Genomic DNA, 14,545 nt, shown 5'->3' on the forward strand with positions numbered 1-14,545 from the left:
GGTGCGGTCCCGCGGCCGTCTCTGCGGCTTCGGAGAGTCCCCTCTGTTCCTGGATCTTCCTCCACGTTCTCTTCCGGGTGTGGGTAGGAGAGCTTCTGTCCAAGTCCGTTCCATATCCGAACGACTCCGTCCGGCATCTTTTGCCTTGCGACGTGGACTGTGCTCTGGACTGTGTCACTCCTCATGCGGGGGGCGGCTCCTACATAACTCTGCAAGTGCGTCCTCAGCTTCCTTCGCTGCAGTAAATGTCTTGGTCCATCCATTCGCTTGAAACACCCGTAAGATGGCTGGGTAATGCAGGTTAAAGCGTACTTTAGCTTGGAATAAGGCAGTGCAGATCTTGCTGAAAGAGCGACGGCGTTTCGCGACCTCCATAGAATAGTCCTCGAAAAGTAGCACCCGCATGCCCCTTATCTCCAAGGGTCGAGATCTGCTGCAATATGCCTTCATAAATGCCACCTTGTCATTGTAATCCAACAGCTTAAAGATGACTTGTCTGGGGCGAAGCGAACTGCTGCCGTCTGCTGACGTGAGATTTCTTGGATCTGGTCCCACCCTGTGCGCCTGTTCCACCCGGCAGGGACGCTGGAGACCCAGTGCTGCTGGCAATGCCCTCTCACACAGACACTGCAAATCAGAGTGAACCACTGCCTCTTTCAGACCGACAAGCCGCAGGTTGCTCCTCCTGGAGCGGTTTTCTAGGTCCTCCACATTGTCCCCCAACTGCGTGGTAGTAGACAACACCACTTTAAGCTTGGATTGCAGGCGCTCATTTTCATCCTCCAACAGCGTTATACGATGTTCTAATTCACCAGTCCTGGAAGTTATTTGTGCCAGATCTGCATGCATGCGGTTAAGAGAAGCTTGTACCGTTTTTTCCAGTGCTTTTTGCAAGTCAGGAGCTATCCGCTTAGCCACTTCGTGAGCCAGTGCTATATAATCGACAGGTGCAGGAGAAGCTATGAGCTCTGCACTATATGAAGACGGGGACTGAGACTGCTGCATCTCGTCATCCTGTGAGTACAGCAGGGGAGCAGTGGCGGGAAGCGCCGCCATCTTACCTCCCTTCTCAACGGCTGCTGCTGTATCTTCCAAAGCTGGTTTGTGTGCGCTGCGAAGGAGGTAATGGTCCATGCAGGCGCCACCGGAGACAGACCTGTGTGCGGGGCCGGTGTCTGTCAGCAGATGTGCGCCGCCGAAGCGACTGTTTCAGCCATGCAGATTAGGTGGGAGCGGGAGCTCATTCACTCGCGCCCTGCATCGCCAGCGCCGGAACCGGAAGTATCTCTGATTTATAAGTAGTCTTTAAACATTGTATATAGAGTATGTAGAGTCTCAGTAATAGCGGGTCCCCGCTCTGTCGGCGCCATCTTGGAAATCGTCCAAGCAGCGGCGTCAGAGGGATAACGGTGAATAGATCTAGCAGCCGACTTTTCTCCTTGTATAATAAGGGGTCCCAGAGGCTTGCTAGGATTTCCTGACCATCAGATGGCCGATGCAGCTTCAGCAAAAGTGCCACTGTAAGTGCCAGGGGTTGTGCAGGCACGGAGCTCTCAAGCAGCACGTCTACTCAGTGCCATGTCCAAGCCACGCCCCCCTTTGTAGTGATATTTTTATGCGTTTTTTTTAGCTGCATGGTTTCTACAGGGGAACCATGTGGCCAAAAGACGCATTTTGCAAGACCCTTATTTGCAGCAAAACGTGCACGGTTTATATGTGCAGTAATTGGCCATGCTGCAAAAAGATGGTGCCATTCTGCACCTGTAAAAGTATCCTCAAGGTAGGGACACACACAGCGTAACCACTGCGGATTTTCCGTAATGGATTTTATTGTAGAAAATCCACAGTGTATTACAGTAACAGAAGAGTGGATGAGATTTAAACAACTCTCATTCCCACACAGAGAAACTGTTCATAAATTGACCAGCGGTGCGTTTTATTAATCCGCGGCATAAATTGAGATCGCTGCTCGTCTGTTGCATGTTTCCCCAACAGAAACAATGGGGAGTTAAAACCTGCAACAAATACGCAACTGTTTATTATTTTTCAACCAAAAAAAAAGTTGTTTTTTTTCTGATGCAAAAATCCTAAAAGGTTATACTTAGCCCCAGCTATTTTCATAGCGATACAATCATCTGCTTTGAGTTCAGCTCGGCCTCCTGGGATAACGTTTCATCCCATGTGATTGCTGCAGCCAACCAAAAGAGGCTGGGCTGTATTCAGAGCAGAGAGACGCGTCTCCATGACAAGTATAAAAAAAAAAATTTTCCTGCAGAATTTCTGCATTGGAGATTCCGCCTGAAAAATTGCACCACAATTTGGTGCGGTTTTTCAGGCGAAATTCCATGCGGTTTCCAGGACGGATGCGCTGTGTACTTTTATGCAGCGTATGCGCTCTGTGTGTCCTTACCCTCACTCTGTAAGCATGTCGGCTCACACATCAATCAGGTGCCAACAAATAAAAAATCAGTCTTGAACGGCAGGTCAACTTTTTATGGTTTGTGCTAAACACGTGGGTGCAGCATGTACCCATTGTGGTACGGTGTGTTTTTCAAATTATTGTTTATGTCTGCAACACAGCAATTTTACCTGCAAAGACCACATGGACGTTAACAATCATTTCAAAACTGCGCTGACTTGTGGTAATATAGCATGGAGGCACGGTTTGCAGCTATATCGTTGTAAGACAGCAGCCACTATATGTGTCTGTACCCTAAGGGTAAGATCGCATGTAGTGTATATACTGCAGATTTTCTGCAACGGAAAATCTGCAGTATAATACAGTAGCAACAGAGTGAATGAGATTTGAAGAAATCTCATCCACACGCTGGGTAAATGATGAGTGGAAAATATGCTAAGAAATTGACCGTGCGTTTTTTTTAATCCAAACCATGTCAATTGTTTTTCGCTGTTTTTGTGTTGCGAGTTTTCCCCGTTGAATTGAGGTAAAACCAGCATAAAATAGCATTTTGTTTGCGGTGGAAAAACAGAGATTCTGCAAAAATAAAAATATTACCCAGAATTCTGTGCTTCTTTGTCCAGGCCGGCCTGTAGGATGGCAAAGGTACCCTTCGCCGTGGCTACATACGTATGAAAAATGAATTCATTTTTTATGTACAGTTTTTTGCAACGGACATTCCAGACGAAAAAGTGCACCACAATTTGAATGAGTAGCCACTGACGTCACTGTCCATACATGGACAGTACCGTCAAGAGCTTCCCCGAGCACAGTGCTTAAAGTAGCGCTGTGCCCAGTGAGTCCCTCTGCTCCTCTGCTCTGAACTAATTCTGAAGCAGGGAGCTGATGGTTCCCCGCTTCAGAATTAGTGGCTACTCCTTGAGCGGAATCCCTGTTGCCGATTATCTGGCCGGGGATTCCGCTCCTAGAGGAAACCCCTGAGGTCACTGTCCATATATGGACTGTAGCGTCCATGGCCGCGGCCGTCGGGCCTCCCGACGCCCGCAGCCATGGATCCGTGAGCGTCTCCTTCCTAGGAGACGCCAGCGCTCACTTCCGCTCTGGTCTGCTGGGTCCCGTAGGGTGCGCGCGCATGCTCGTGCCCGGCCTTAAAGGGCCTTAAAGGGCCAGCGCACGCACAAAGGAAATAGTCATCATTATCAACTGCCACAATTTCCTGGTCTATAAGATCCTGATCCTTGCCTGAGCATTGTTTGTTTTCCCAGTCTGTCTTGCAAATGGCCCCTTAGTGTTTCCTGTTCCAGTTGTTACACGTGCCTTGTTACCTGTTCCTGTTTCCCGTGCTGTGCCTTTAGTATTGAGTCTGCCACGTCCTGTGTCATCTGCCATGTCCAGAGGAATCCGCCACGTCCTGTGTCATCTGCCACGTCCGGAGGAATCCGCCACGTCCTGTGTCATCTGCCACGTCCGGATGAATCCGCCACGTCCTGTGTCATCTGCCACATCCGAAGGAATCCGCCACATCCTGTGTCATCTGCCACATCCGGAGGAATCCGCCACATCCTGTGTCATCTGCCACGTCCGGAGGAATCCGCCACGTCCGGAGGAACCTGCGGCTCCTGTGTCATCCACCACGTTTGGCGTTATCTGCTGCACCCATCTCCATCAGTGCAAGAGCTGCGGCCTCCGTCTGGACTATCCAGGTACCGTTGTGCGGGACATTGTATTACTGGGGTTTCCTGTTTGGCCAGCTGCCTCCCCGCTACGACGGTACGGCCTAGTGGGTCCACTAACCCGCTTCGTGACATGGACATTGATGTCAGGGACTCCTCCTGAAGCAGAATCCGCGGCCAGAGTCGGTAACGCGGATTCTGCTCAAGGAGTAGCAACTGACGTCACTGTCCATATATAGACAGTATCGTCAAGGGCTTCCCTCTAGGAGCGGAATCCCCGGCCCCGGGTTCTTCTCTTAATCATATGTTATTCCTGTAAAAGTGTGTCCGGTTCATTGAGTTAAATATTTACCTCTAACTGAAATAGTTAGGGCTTATTGTATTGCTGTCCTATGCCACTGACTGTCAGCTGTAGCTGGATCTTTGCAAATCTGTGTGTCTCTAGGTCCTCTGAGAGCATCAGATTTGCCAGGGATTTAAGCCGCATTGTAACAGGGCAGAAACCGCAGTATTGTGTGGGAATGGAGGATATCAATGATCAGAAACAAAGCTTTAGGCTATGTTCACACAGGGCGGATACGCTGCGTGAAAGCACACAGTGTATCTGCCCTGTGCGCCGCACAGAATTTCGGCTAAAAACTGCACCAAATTGTGGTGCAGTTTTTCAACCGGAATGTCCGCTGTTGAAAACTTTTGAAAGTTTTATACATATGTAGCCATAGCGGCACGTCCCTCTGTCGTCCTGCAGCCCGGCCTCCTGGTTTGACAATTTATCCCATGTGATCGCTGCAGCCTGTGATTGGCTGCTGCGGTCACATGGGATGAAACCTCATCCCACGAGGCTGGCCTGGATGAAGAAACACAGAATTCTGAGTAAGTATAAGATTTCTTTCCTGAGTTGCATACTTTGCGGCGGAATCGCTGCTTTTCCGCCGCAAAAAACCGCAATATCTGCTATTTGTTGTGGATTTTACCTCCCATTGAATTCAATGGGGAAAACCCACAACAGATAAGCAGCGATTACTCAAACACAATTGACATGCTGCGGATTAAAAAACCGCATCACAGGTCAATTTCCGAGCGTTTTTTACGCTCATCATTTACGCAGCGTGTGGATGAGATTTCTTCAAATCTCATCCACTCTTCTACTACTGTATTATGCTGCGGATTTTCCGCCACATCCGTTGCGGAGAATCTGCAGTATTTACACTACTTGTGAACTCATCCTTAGATTTATGACCATATCCTGCTGGAAAGTTTTAGGCTGGGTTCACACGTGGCGGAATTTCACTTGAATTCCGCTGCGGACACTCCGCAGCGTTAATCCGCAGCGGAGCCGTTTCTCCATTGACTTCCACTTAAATTTAGAAGTGTTCGTTTAGACGATGCGTAAAATTCCGCTGCAGAGCATAGGCTGCGGAGCGGAATTTGGTGTCCGCAGCATGCTCTGTCTGTTGCGGAGCAGTGGCGGACTGGTTGCGGACTCATGGCGGAATTTCTCCATTGACTTCAATGGAGATTCTAAATTCCGCAATGAAGTCCGCAGCTGTCATGCACATGTTATGTGTGCTGCGGATGCGTCTTGCTTTTTTAACATGACATTTCTTCATTCTGGCTGGACCTATGTATTTCTAGGTCTACAGCCAGACTGAGGAAGTCAATGGGGCTCCCGGAATTACGGGAGCGTTGCTAGGAGACGTCAGTAAATAGTCACTGTCCAGGGTGCTGAAAGAGTTAAGCGATAGGCAGTAACTGTTTCTGCACCCTGGATAGTGACTACCGATCCCAATATACAGCAACCTGTAAAAAAATAGAAGTTCATACTTACCGAGAACTCCCTGCTTCTGTCTCCAGTCCAGCTTCCCAGGATGACGTTTCAGTCTAAGTGACGGCTGCAGCCGATCACAGGCTGCAGCGGTCACATGGACTGCCGCGTCATCCAGGGAGGTAGGGCTGGATGCCGAAAGAGGGACGCGTCACCAAGACAACGGCCGGTAAGTATGAAATTCGTTTACTTTCACTAGGGAAAGTGCTGTCCCTTCTCTCTATCCTGCACTGATAGAGAGAAGGGAAGCACTTTTTCCGCAGTCCGCAGCAGCTAGTCCGCATCAATTTACTGCACATTTTGGGCAGATCCGCAGCCGTAATCCGCAACCCGGATTAGGTGCGGCATTGATGCGGACAGTTGCGGAGGAAATCCACCACGTGGGGGCATGCCCTTATAGTTCTAAAGCATTATAAAAATTTACTGACTTGGATCATTTTACATATAATTGCTATTATGATATATAAAGTAGAGATCTGGTGAGGAATCCTATAACAGGATTTTTATTTAGGGCCAGATTTTCCATTTGCGAGCATCTCTTGAATTACATAACACACATTATTTGTAGATACACATTTCATTAACACTTTCTTTTACAGTATGTAGGGGCTTGAGCCATAGCCCTCTAAAGGGATTCTCCCAGACTAACAAACACAGTACTGCAGTGAGCAGTGGCCATGCTTTGTAAGATACTCTTTGTAGGTCTGCTCTTGTGTTCACAGCACACCCATGATCCCCATCATCTGCTCATGGATGAAATCACTGCATAAATGAATTACACAGTGTGAATACTTATTCTGCTCACTGCAGTAAACTCTATTGTTTAAGTTCCGGAGAACCCCTTTAGGTATGCTTTGAATTGCCTTATATGTGTACAAATCATATTTTCTACCACACCTACAAATACTTATACCAAGTCATATGCTTAATCCTTCAAATGCCTAAGCCAAGACATGGATGATAGTCCTTCTTCCATATTTCCACCAGTGTTCGGAAAACAGCACACATCTCCAATAGTATCCAAAGAAAGGTATTTGTTCATCAAACACAAGTCCTTCCTTTGTCATCAAGTAGTAATTCTATTTGACAAATTTCCCTTTTGGAAGAAAACAACCTTAGGGGGGATTCACACGAACGTGTATTGGGTCCGTGCGGGCCGCGTGGTTTTCACGCGCCACGCACAGACCAATACAAGTCTATGGGGCAGTACAGACAGTCCGTGCTTTTTGCGTAGCGTTTGTCAGCTGCGCAAAAAGCGCGACATGCTCAATATCTCCGCGTATTTCGCGCATCACGCACCCATTGAAAACCACGCAGGTCGCACGGAAGCACTTCCGTGCGAACCGACTGAAACAGCGCACCAGCTGTCAAAAGGATGAATGTAAACAGAAAAGCACCACGTGCTTTTCTGTTTCCAAACATCCAAACGGAGTGTCTTTGAGATGAGCGAACCCGGACAACCGAACCGAACTTCACCGGGTTCGGCCGAACTCGTTTTGGCCGAACCCGGCAAAAAAATTTCCGGTACGCGACGTCAGGAGATAGTCACTGTCCAGGGTGCTCAAAGAGTTAAACTGTTTCAGCACCATGGACAGTGACTTCCGATCCCAATATACATGAACCTGAAAAAAAAAAGAAGTTCTGACTTACCGATAACTCCCGGCTTCTTCCTCCAGTCTGACCTCCCGGGATGACAATTCAGTCCAAGTGACAGCTCCAGCCAATCACAGGCCAAGCACAGGCTGCAGCGGTCACATGGACTGCCGCGTCATCCAGGGAGGTGGGGCCCGATGTCAAGAGATGCGCGTCACCAAGGACGCGTCACCAAGGCAACGGCCGGGAGGGAAGTTCTCGGTAAGTACGAACTTTTTCTTTTTTTTTTAACAGGTTTCTCGATATTGTGTTCGGCATTCACTGTCGAGGGTGCTGAAAGAGTTACTGCCGATCAGTTAGCTCTTTCAGCACTTTGGACAGTGACGGGCGTCGACTAGCCTCATCTCTATGATGGCGGCTGCGCGAAAATCACGCAGCCGCGCATCATACACGGATGACACACGCAGCTGTCAAGTGGTTTTTGCACGTGCAAAACGCAGCGTTGTTTGCGCGCGCAAAAACGCAACGTTTGTCTGAATCTGCCCTTAATGTTATAAACAGTATTTATCAGAAATGTCTTAAGTAAAATGAAATAAATAAGTAAATAAAAATAAAACAATGCAAAACTGTTTTAATTCATTCTAAATGGTTCTGAATATTCATGGCTATATCCATGACTACGTTGAGCTGGAATGTGTCTGTAAAGCCTTATCCACACAAACGTGTGCGTTTTGCGTGCGCAAAAAATGCTGTGTTTCTTGTGCGTTGCAGTTGCGTGTGTCATCAGTATGTGCTGCGTGTCTGCGTGATTTTCACGCATATGACATGCTTATGACACTATTTTTATGTTTACAAACATAAAAGCAGGAGGTGCTTTTATGTTTTTATTCATTTATTTTACAACTGTAGCGCGAATCACGCGCCGCAGACGGAAGTGCTTCCGTGTGCCGTGCGCGATTTTCACGCACCCATTGACTTCAATGGGTGCGTTATGCGCAAAAAACGGCCAGGTATAGGATATGTCGTGAGTTTTACGCAGCGGACATACGCTACGTGAAAATCACGGACTGTCTTAACGGCCCCATTCACTAACATAGGTCCGTGCGACGCACGTGATTTCCACGCGCGTGATTTCCACTCGCGTATCACGGACATAATACACGTTCGTGTGAATAAGGCCTCAGTGGCATTGACTGGCAATAGATTTTTCTATATGCAACATACATACCTTAGAGTAACAACATAGTAAGTTATGGTATATTGCTGTCATAATTTACTGATCTATGACCTGATTCCTAGAATAGTGATCTAGATCTTGAAAGTTTTAGGGGCAGATTTACTAATGCCCTATTCACACGGCCGCAGTAGACCGGTACGTCAAAAAAATGGAACATGCCCTATTTTGGGCAGTTATTCCGGCCGCACGGCTCCCATAGATGTCTATGGGGTCGTGTAAAGCACAGGTGCCACTTGGATGTGATCCGACTGACGGCTGTGCTTTCTGACGCTCGCTCTCTTCTCCTCCTCACAGTGCAAAGTGCATGTGAGGAGGAGGAGATTTAGGAGAAGAATTCCTAATCCCCATCCACAGCGTTGCGGAAGCTTTGGCCGGGGATTCCGCTCGAGGAGAAGTCCCTAACTTATATGGACAATAACGTCAGGGACTTCTCCTGGAGTGGTCCCCTACTCCTGAAGCGGAATCCCCGGCCACAGCAGCCAACGCCATGGTTGGCGAAATACCCAGCCGCTGTGATGCTGGGGCTAGAGATTCCGCTCAAGGAAAAGTCCCTGATGTCACTGTCCATATATGGACAGTGAAGTCAGGGACTTCTCCTGGAGGAGTCCCCTACAGTGGCGCTATCTACAGGAAAGGGGGGTGACATCTATTGGAGGGGATGCCATCTACAGGGGTGCTATGTACAAGGGGGCTATCTGGCACCACCTACAGGGGGCTGTGGCACTACCTACATGGGGACTGTGTGGCACTTCCTACAGGGGTGCTATGTGGCACTACCTACAGGAGGACTGTGTGGCACTACCTACAGGGGGTTGTGTGGCACTACCTACAGGGGGCTGTGTGGCACTACCTACAGGGGGCTGTGGGGCACTACCTACAGGGGGCTGTGTGGCACTACCTACAGGGGGGGCTGTGGCAGTATCTACAGGGGGCTGTATATCATTAACTACAGAGTACAGTGTGTGACATTATCTATAGCAGGGCTGTGGCAGTATATACAGGGGGCTGTGTGGCAGTATATACAGGGGCTTTGTGGCATTATCTACAGGGGACTGTGGCATTATCTGCAGAGGGCAGTGTGTGGCATTATCTACAGGGGGGCTTTGGCAGTTTCTACAGAGGTCTGTGTGGCATTATCCACAGGGGGGCTGTGTGGCATTATCTATAGAGGGAAGTGTGTGGCAAAAATTGACAAATTAATTTAATCCGTTTTTAAAAGAGAAAAAAAAATGGATGCAAAACGGGTCAAAATCGGCCGTTATAAACTAAACACAGCCCGGAAGAGAAACGGAATGGATGCAAAACACATCCAAAACGGCCGAGAAAAACAGACCACTCGTTCTTTGAATCGCCGTCACACGGCCGCAGTAGTAACAATAGACCTGAAATGGGGCTATTCACACGGCCAAACATGCCCCATTTTGGCCACACAACCGAGTAAAGCACGGATGCCACTTGGATGTTATCCGAGTGACGGCCTTGCTTTCTGTCGCTTGCTTGCTCTCTTCTCCTCCTCACAGTGCGAAGTGCATGTGAGGAGGAGATTTCTTTGCTCCCTGTAGAGGCGGAATCCCTAATCCCTGGCCACAGCTTCGGCCGAAGCTGTGGCCAGGCATTCCGCTCAAGGAGAAGTCCCTAACGTCACTGTCCATATATGGACAGTAATGTCAGGGACTTCTCCTGGAGCAGTACCCTAATCCTGAAGCGGATTCCCCGGCCACAACGGCCGGTGATTCTGCTCCAGGAGAAGTCCCTGACTTCACTGTCCATATATAGACAGTGACATCAGGGACTTCTCCTGAAGCGGAATCCCCAGTCACAGCCATCCCTGACACAGCTGTGGCTGGTGATTTCGCTCCAGGAGAAGTCACTGTCCATAAATGGACAGTGAAGTCAGGGACTTCTCCTGGAGCGGAGTTACCAGGAAACGGGCCACTGTGGCTGGGGATTCCGTTTCAGGAGCAGGGGACCGCTCCAGGAGAAGTCTACGATGTCACTACCCATATATGGACAGTGAACTCTGACTGTGGCAATATCTACAGAGGACAGGGGAAAAAACGGATGCAAAATCGGCTGAGAAAAACAGAGCAAAACGTTTTTATCGGCCGACACTCAGACCCTGACGGGTTAATAGAGCATTAGACTGGTGTTTCATACACTAGTCTAAGGTATCTGCTCTGCTGGAGTAAGACACAACAGATTTATAAGAAAGATTATAAATTTTATCGCTCAGACGGTTGCAAGCAAAAGTCCAAAGTATTCACGAAGGGTTCTCTTATCCCCCAGCCTGATTGCAGAAAAGAAAATTCCAACTTCCACCCGTGCATTTCTCTGTAAGTTCTGGTTCTTAAAGTTCTCTCTCTCTCTCTCTGTTTTTATCTGGCAGTAGCAGGTAGTGCTCTTTACAAGATAATCCTAGATGGGAAGGTACAGGGGAGCGGTTAACCATTGCAACCAATGAGATTACTGATGACTAGGAGGAAAGCTGCATTACTAACCTTAGAGACTCCTCTTGCCCAACTGCAAGCTGATCAAATGTGTCATACTGCTGCTCTAGCTGCTGAAACTCCTCAGCAAACTCGGGCTCTCTCAGCAACCGATCAGACAAGTGGCTCTCAAATGCGCAGAGAACCCAGGCCAGTCAGCAAGCTGATAGAGCACATCATGTTCAGCATGCTAATGAGTGGGCTTTCATGCATGATGCTGCTTTCAATTATGATCCAACCATAGTCTATGGCCAACTGGTAATAAAACTGCCAATGTTGTTAATCAAAAGGCGCTGTCACAATCTTATCACTACATTTCCTACGAGTTTAGCGGTTAGGTATTTAGGAAGTTAAAATTGAAATAAACAGTGTGTAACTGCCGGTGTATATAGGGCCACTAGCGATTTCACTGTAAACCAAGAAAATATGAGGGCATGGATTAGACTCCTTGGCACCTTTGGAACAAATCCAATAAACAAAAAATAGACAGACCGACACTAGGGGCAGGTACTGTGCAAAAATTTTAGACAGTTGTGGAAAAATGCTGCAAAGTAAGAATACTTTTAAAAATAGAAGTGTTAATAGTTAATCCATTACCAGCCTACATCCAGTTATCCGCTACCTGTCTGTGCCTAGTTTCCTGTTACCTGCCTGTGTCCAACTGTCAGCTACCTACCTGTCATCCGCTGTCCACCTGTCATCCATGATCCGCAGTCAAGCCGCCATCTATCAAGGTACCCTCTACCTGTGCCTGCGTTGCATCTGTCTCACCAGGAGCTACTCCTCTGGGACCAACAAAAGAGGTAGCGACCAGGCAGTCTCCCTGCAGCGAATACCAAATCGCTGTATAGGGGTTAAAGGTTGAAGACCGGGGAGGCTACTGGTCAATACAGGGGGTGGCAACAGAAGGTGGCGTGAGGGGCCAGGGGTGTGACGCAAATTGGCAGTGATCTGTGGAGAGGCAGGCCGGATACAGTAGTTGGGCAGGGGCTCTGTCAGGGACAAGGAGAAGAGACTAGGTTGCAGGTCTCTGTAGGAGGTAAGAGGACTGAAAGTTGCAGGTGTGGGAGTGGGGCCAGGGGGGATGCACCCTGACAGGAGCTGTATAGTGGGGTGGAGGGGAGGCACATGTGCAGGTGCTTTGTGGGGGTCAAGGAGAAGACAGTGTGTGTGCAGGCGGGCAACATAAAAAAAAATCATTGAAGTAAAGTTGCTGCCTGTATATAGCCCAGTTGATCACAAAGATGAAGCTTCTGGCTCCTGCAGGCTCTAACATATTCCACTGCCACAGCATGCGGCACCCACGTCTCCTGCGTAGATACCAGACCAGATGCTAAAATTAATTCAGACCCCTCTACCAGACCCCTAAATTAATTCAGACTCCCAGCCAGACTGCTAAATTAATTCAGACCCTCGACCAGACCCCTAAATTAATTCAGACCCTCCACCCAACCCCTAAATTTAGTTTTCCAACCAGAGCCCTAAATTCATTCAGATCCCAGAGCAGATCTCTAAATGAATTCACACCCCCAATCAAACCTCACACCACAAATTAGTTCAGACCCCAGACCAGACTCCTAAATTAATTCAAACCCCAGACTAGACCCCTAATATAATTCATACCTCCAAATCAGACTCTTAAAGTTATTCAGACTCCCGACCACACCCCTAAATTTATTCAGACTCCCAACCAGACCCCAAATTATTTCAGAGTCTAAATTCAGACCTCTAAATTAATTCACACTCCTAATCAAACCCCAGACCAACCACCCAAATTAAAGGGGTTGTCCCAAGGTTAAATATTATCACCTACCTACAGGATAGGTGATAAAATGCTAATTGGTGGGGGTCCAACCGCTGGGACCCACACCGATCATGAGAACGGGGGTCCCATTCCCCTGAAGGAATGAAGCGGCAGGTCGACTGTGCGCACTGCCACTCTGTTGACTGTCTATGAGACTGCCGGAGATAGCGGAGTACAGCTCTCAGCTATCTCCGGCTGTGCCATAGAGAATCAATGGAGAAGCAGGGTACATGCTCGACCTGCTGCTCCATTCATTTGGAGGAATGGTACCCCCGTTCTTGTGACTGGTGGGGGTCCCAGCGGTTGGACCCCCACCAATCAGCATGTTATCACCTATTATGTGGTTAGCGGATAACATTTGATCTTGGGAGAACCCCTTTAATTCTGACTACCAACCAGACCCCTAAATCAAGTCAAACCCCAGATGAGACCTCTAAATTAATTCACACCCCAACAGGCCCAAGTAGGCAGCAGACGGGCCCCTTTTCTTTTTTGTGTGGCTGGGTCCCTGATGGAGTACAAGCCATGCTGCCCTGATGGCAGCCCTGTTCTGCATTCACATACATTTCTTACGTTTTTTTGGGGGGTGGCTCTATTAGGTGTTTTCAATCACGCTATAGATTCTGCGTTAATGTTGATGGGGTAGTGATCTGCAAATGCTCCCCACATACAAGCAGAAATACGATTCCTCCACTGCTAGATAACAGAGATTGACAGGCCTTATATATATATATATGTAAGGTGTGGGTTTTTATTTTGTGAGGCTAAGTGCTTCCAATAAAGGTCATCATTTTAAATATCTCTGATTCTAAGAATAAACCCAGATACATTGGAATAGTAGAAGGGCAAATAGCATTTTATTGCCTTAATGGCAAATTGTATGGGCTTTTATACATTTTACCCGCTACCTACTTTTTTGTTTTTTGTTACTTACGCAAGTTGAGAATGTTTTTATAACTTTTGCCAATTGTGTAATATTACTGCAAGTCATTCACACTTTCGACAGCATATCATTTGATAATGTCTCTGTTAGAGCACAAAGTTATCTGGTACAATGTGTTAATATGGTATAGACTGTCCAATATAAATAATGCAGAAATTGCAAGATTAAAATGAAAGTTGTTATTCCAAGTAAGAGTACAAAATGAATTATCACATAACTTCCAGTAGGACAAACATGAGTATGGTGAAATTCTAAGGAATCATACTGTGTAATATTTTATAGTTAACAGTTTGAATTGTTTCACTTCCAGTTTAAACATACCAGTGCAAATATATTTTTGCATTCTTGTGTTAAGAACTGTGATCTTATGAATATATCTAATAAATATTTAACCATAAACCTACTAGTTCTGATGTTGTTACATATAATATGGTCTATAATAGGTAGGGGTGTGAACTAAGGAGGTAAGGTCTTAATGGTAATGTGTCATTATAAAATTACCCATATTTTCAATCAAGTTTTTATGTTAAAAATATTTTTAACCCCTTAATGACTGCCCATACGC

This window comes from Rhinoderma darwinii, chromosome 3 (assembly GCF_050947455.1).
Source record: "Rhinoderma darwinii isolate aRhiDar2 chromosome 3, aRhiDar2.hap1, whole genome shotgun sequence".
In the NCBI taxonomy this organism is placed as follows: Eukaryota; Metazoa; Chordata; class Amphibia; order Anura; family Rhinodermatidae; genus Rhinoderma; species Rhinoderma darwinii.